We start from the raw sequence: 6,593 nt of genomic DNA on the forward strand, positions 1-6,593 counted from the left end.
TTTGGACAATTGCTCAGTTACTCTTGGATCAACCAGCAGATTTTACTCTTTCCAATATATGGGGCGAGGAGCAGGAAAACTCTCATTCCCTGGGGAGAATGCCACATGAGGAATGGCTCAGTGTTCTGTGCTGAGGCTAGCTGATAAAGGAACCACCAATGTCCATAAAAACACTAGTAACCACTGAAAAAAAAATCATAGAAAACTGAAAATGGTGAGCTGATAGGCCACTTCATTTTACAGGTAGGGAGACCGAAGCCGAGGTAATTGGAGTCGGTCTCCCAAGGTCACATAATCAGTCAGTGATCAACCTAGACAACTTCCCAGGTGTCTTCTTCATGTCCACTGCAGTACTCTTCCCATCATTTCACAGTGATAGCTTTCCTAATCACTTCTCTGAGTTTCTTGGGCAAAGCATGCCCCAGTTTGACTTAAGCCAAACAATAGCACACCAGCAAAATCCTGAGAGTGAAGATGACTCCCCAGGATGTTAGGTGAGGGCAATCTGCCCTCAGTGTTTAGATCTTCTATGGTAAAGAGGCAAGTCTGTTCTTCTCTGAACCTCCCTGATGTCTGAGAACCCCACCTGAGCCTCAAGGGACAGGGCCTGGCTGAGTTATCTGATGAAGTTAGCTTCTGTCACTGCACCCATATACTGCTATTCCTAAATTTCAGTTAAATGCACAGAGACAACATGGTCCGGGGCAGGGGGAGTGATTTCCGTGGGCGCAACTGGAGAGACGGTCCCATCAGAGCTCAAAAACACCTGCATTGTCCAAAGGCTTCAAGTACTCATGCTGTTCCAAAACAGCTGAAGGCCTGCCTTGAAATGAGACCCAGAATGCGTTTTTGGGTTTTTTTTTTTTTTTTTTTTGTAGCAAAGTTAATCCTACTGAATGCTTCTTCAATTAAAGAAGCAAGCTCGAGGGGCAAAGAAATAGACAAATGAATTAAGCCTTGGTGACTCAGCTCTTCTTTCTTCCCTGCGCTTGTCGACCAGCCAGGAATGTGGGGAGGAAATGAGTTAGGCCAAATCTAGGCTTGAGCTCCAGGAAGCAAAGAACTAGGATCTATACACACCCAAGGTGATTCTCCTACAAGATGTTGTTTCTTTACAGTCACTCTTCCCTAGCACTTGGCTCCAGTGAGTGAGAATCTCACATTTACAAGTCTGGGAAGAACGTGAGTGGTGAGAAAGGTATGGGTGCCTAGGGAAAGGCACTTTAGGTGTGGCTAAAGAAGTCTCATTTCCACTAGGAGGGAACTAGGTGATTTACTCTCTTAGGTTAGATTCCTTACTATTAGACCCAGAAACAAAAATTCGTAATATACAAGTGATTTGTTGACAAAGTGCTCCAAGGGAAAACAGTAAGAGTAGGGGAAGCAGGACAGGGAAGGGAACAATGCCAACCAGGCAGGAGTTAGGTATTAGGCAAAGTCCTAGGCAGAGCAGCTTGAACTTGGAGGTGAACTCTGGAATGTCATGTTGCCTCAAAGAGGTCTCAACCTGAGGCCATGGAGTTTGAGTTTCATAACCTTGTACCTATCAGTTCTGGTAAATGGCAGTACGAGGAGTATGTAAACTCACAGGCACTGCTAGCCATCTAGGTTTTCCAAAAAGGGCCCCTGTAACCAGGAGCAGTAGTCCTCCAAAAACAGCCACGATTTCAGACTATCGGAAGTAAAATACGCCAAAGCCCAGGGCACATATTCAAGAGCAGAAGTATTCTTTTTTAAGTCTGCAAACAAATAAACAACACCTGAAACCAGTTACACTCTATGTTGACTAAAGAGAATTTAAATAAAAACTTGAAAAAAAAACTTGAAATACAAAAAATTAAAAATAAAAAAAGTACCATTGGTGATGCCAAGTATCAATACCAATAACAATAGCAACAACAAAAACCATTGTTCTGAGGGCATCTAGACCTTGAACCAATGGCAGACTTTCAGATATACTCCCTGAAGTTTTCTTTTGACTTGGGGATCCATGTTCAAGAGAATTAGTGACCTTGATTTACTAATTTGCAGGCAATGTGCACACACTCCCGTGATATGCTATCACTGATATGTACAGTGAGGTGGTTCCAACTTATACTCTATGGTAAAGCAAAACCACTGGGGCTTAGTAGTGTTTAACTCTTGACTCATCCTTTTGCTACCTGAGTAACTTTATGAAAGTTACTTTACCTCTAAGTGACTCAGAGAGCAGGGAAGTTGTCATGAAGAATAAATGAAAGAAGCAAGGGCAGCCTTTAGTGACACAGTCATGGCACATGGGTAAACTCTGAATCAATACTGATTATTACAAATGATGACACTAGTGCAGAATTATTGAATCAGTGTATTATATACCTAAAGCTAATATAACACCCTATGTTAACTCTACAGGAATTGAAATTTTAAAAAGAATGATGATGGCAGCTATAATGATATATTTTTCATTTATTTATTCATGTAAGTATTCAACAAATACTTGTCAAGCACCTGCTAGGTGTCAGAGCCTCTTCCAGGCCATGACTTACAGAAATATTAGGCAAAGGCCTCACAGAGATTCCATTCTAGTAAGAGAAATAAATAATAAGCATATAAATAAGTAACTACTACAGTGTTAGTTGCACTAAGAAGTGAAATTAAAAGTACTGAAGCTAGTAAAAAATAAAAAAGAGTGGTGGGCTTGAGGATGGAGGTGATTATTCCATACCATGGCCAAGGAACACCTCTTGGGGAAGAACAATTGAGCAGAGAGCTGGATGGGCCAATGGCCTGAGCCACAGAACGATCTGAGGAGGAGTGTTTCAGGAAGAGATCACAGTTAGAGCAAAGGCCTTGGATGGAATGTACTTGGTTGCTAAAGACATAGGAAGAATCCATTGTGACTAAAGTGGAGTGAAGCGGGCCAGGAGTATGAGGAAATCAAGTCAGGGACAGTGGTAAGGACCAAGCCAGACCGAGCGAAGTAACCTATGGTAAGAAGCATGACTTTAATTTAATGTGAATGTGATAGGAAATCAGTGCAGGGTCACAGTGACATGGAAAGTGACAAATTGGAGTTACATTTTTGAAAGTGTACAATTTTCCCCATATGTCCATGTAGGGCACAAGAGCAACTATGCAAAATCACTTCCCAGGAACACCCCTGGATCTCACATAATTCCCAAGATCAGTGAGCAAACTAAACTCTAATAGTAGACACGGGTTACTAATTCATTCACATTGCTATATTGTCTTCCAGACAGTAATAGTAATGATCTGTAATATTTGCAAAGTGAGTCTACAGAGACAACCTCTAATATCAACGTAAGGCTGCAGAGATACCATCAGAGTATCTTTAATCTTTAGTTTCTCTTATTTTGCTGGTTTCCAGTTTGGATCTTTAGTTTTTCAGTCTTTGGAGTATGGTCTGTCTCATGCAACTGCTGTAGGTTGTCTTATGTAACAAGGCTGCCTGGTTTGCTAGAAGCAAGACTGCCCACTGTGGGAAATTAATTTTTTGATGCGTTCCATGGGAGAGAAATTCCTTCTATTCAGACACCTCTGATGGCTCCTCACTGACTACAGATCGAAGTTCAATCTTCAACTGAGTGCTCCACACATCTTCTTCCCTGGACCAGACAGCCTCTTCCAATGTGCTTTAGCTAGCTATGTTCTGTTTGGTTTTTTTAAAGATTTTTTTTTTTTTTTTTAATTCACGAGAGACACAGAGAGAGAGAGAGGCAGACAAAGGGAGAAGCAGGCTCCATACAGGGAGCCCGATGATGGACTCGATCCTGCGATTCCAGGATCACTCCCTGGGCCAAAGGCGGCGCTAAACTGCTGAGCCACCCAGGTGTCCCTAGCTAGCTGTGTTCTAACACACCTGCCAAAATACAACTCTACTCCACAGCCTCTCAACCACAACACACACAGTTTTACTGCCACATCATCGTTCGTCTCTTTTATTTGTTTCAGTGTTTTATGCCTCCCTTACAGCCAAGCTGAAGCCCCACCTGTGTGGTACGGCCTTTCCTGACAACCAAACTTCCCAGGTTATTCTCTCCTCTGAACTTCTGCAGTTGTTACATTGAGCATATGACATGATCCTTTGAATTATCCTGATCTTGTAAAGGACACATTTATCTCTGCGAGCCATCTGTGATCTTCCTGAAGGTCAGGATCACATTTTACATGTCTTGGTATGCCAGGCCCTCTGGATATATATATCACTTGAGCTCCCCACCAAATTCAGCATTTCTCAGTCATGCTAATTTCACACCTCTTCCCACCAGTCAACACGTTCCTTTTGTGGAATACATATATCTCAGCCCACAACCCTACATGTGCAAGAAATTCCTTTACCTGGTGCTTAGTCTAAATTGTATTGGTAGGTGGGTGGGTGGGTAGGGTATTTAGGTACATCCAATCATCTGTCCAGCCAGCTATTCACTAAGGATTCCATGATCCTGTTTGGGCCCTACTCGACCATTCATGAGTGTTACTATGAGAGATTTCTTTCTGCCATGCCAGTGTCCCCATCCCTGGTCTGCAGCTCTCTCCATACCAGGCTTAGAAACCTGGTAATATTTCCGGCTCCACCTGCCACGACTCACACAGTATTTATACTGAATTCTTACTACCTTCTCAGGCCTCTGTTCTTAAAACAGGAGGTACGTCTTCTTCCTTCAGTACCCAATACCTATATTCTCATCTCTTTCACATCACTAGGTATAGTCAAGGAAAGCTTCTCGAAGAAGAACATTAGAATAGATCCCTGATTGAGGTGAAGTGCTGAGCCACAGAAAGACCTGAGCAGTAGTGTCCTGGGCAGAAGCCATAGTAGGAGTGAAGGGTCTGGATGGGAATATACTCTTGCTCTCTCAGTGAGGAAAACCTCTATGGTCTGAAGGAAGCCAAATCTCATTGTTTTTCAAGTATTTTGTCTCTGCCCAAATTCTCTTAGTTACCCTTAGAGATTTTACAACCAAATTCAGGAAAAACACTAGCACATCGTTATCTAATTCTACCTTGAAACTTCTCTATCTTAAGTCAACAAGATTAGAATAACTATTGTTTTGATTAGGAAGATATATGAGCATATAGAAAAACTGCCAGGCAAAAATAACAATCAGGGGCATAAAATGTCTTGTTATCGCAATTATTTTAGTAAGTAGCACAAACTCCTCTTCTCTTCCACTTAACCCACATCAATCTGGGAGATAATTTAGACTTTTTCTTCTTACCCATCAACATTGGCCTTGCTGTACATAAAACCGATACCAAAGATAGCTTTGTGGCATAAACACTAAGCCCCAGAAGAAGATTCTGCTTGAGAGAAATACATGAATGAACTAATTCAAAAAGTAAAAGTAGATGGAGATAGACCATAAACATAGAAGAGATAGTGTGATCTAGACATTCATATAAGGAGAAATAAATTGCATCATATGGTCTCTTGTCTTCCCTGAAACTGACACAACTGCCTACATATTCGAGACATTCAGCAGGCATTTGTTGTTGATGATGATAATGACCTTAGTGTCCATTTGAAGATCACCTTGTAATTTTCTGATTTTTCTTAAAGCTGGAATCTGTTGTTTCTATTACAGAGCATATTATCTTTCCAAAAGCCCACTGCATACAGTTATGCAGTTTGAGCACTGAACATACAGGCACAACATCCACAGTTGTAACCTTGACTATAAACATCATATACTCATATATACTTTTTAAGATTTTATTTATTTATTTGAGACAGAGAAAGCATGAGGAGGAGGAGTGACAGAGGGAGGCAGAGAAGCAGGCTCCTCACCTGAGCATGGAGCCCTACGCACAGGGTCCCAGGACCCTGAGATCATGATGTGAGACCAAGGTAAACGCTTACCTGACTGAGCCACCCAGTTGCCCCCACCTGTGTATTTTTGACAACAATTATAGATAGATAGAAAAAGAAAGTGCTTTGTTTTAACAAAACCCACATATAATGGCAAATTCCCAACAGGTAGAAGTAAAGGGTCTTGAGAAAAGGGCAGCATTTTATAATTTACACTGTTGCCATATGGTCTGAGGTCTAAGTATCAAAGAACTCTCTCATTTGGCCCTCAGAATTACACTTTCAAGAACCACCTGAATGCTTGATTTTATTCACACCAGCAGATATTAGGAGTACACCCCGGACCATCATTTAGTTATAAATTAAAAACAAACCAACAAAACAGACATCAGGGACCACTCAACTTTTCTCTCCTTCCACAAGCATATATTAGTCTATACAAAACATGGTATTAGTATCCACCTAAAAGAAGCCAAAGTAAAATTATAGGCCATTAGACCTTGTATTCACCCTAAGAAAGTTCACGATCTGATTTATGAAATAACCCAAAGACAAATGGTTACAGCACAATGTGAGGAGAGGAATAACTGGTACAAAGCGCTGAGGAAGCACCAAGAAGTGACTAGATCTGCCTTAGGGGGTAGGAGGAGGCTTTAGTAAGGAAATCACAGTTGCCCAGGATATTGTGGAATGAGTGGGGACTTTCCAGGCAAAAAAAAGGAGGGAATGCTTCCCAGAAAAAGAAAGCAGAGCATGCCTATCTCAGGGAAGTGAACATTGCTGC

Source organism: Canis lupus, chromosome 34, assembly GCF_003254725.2.
Source record: "Canis lupus dingo isolate Sandy chromosome 34, ASM325472v2, whole genome shotgun sequence".
Classification (NCBI taxonomy): Eukaryota; Metazoa; Chordata; class Mammalia; order Carnivora; family Canidae; genus Canis; species Canis lupus.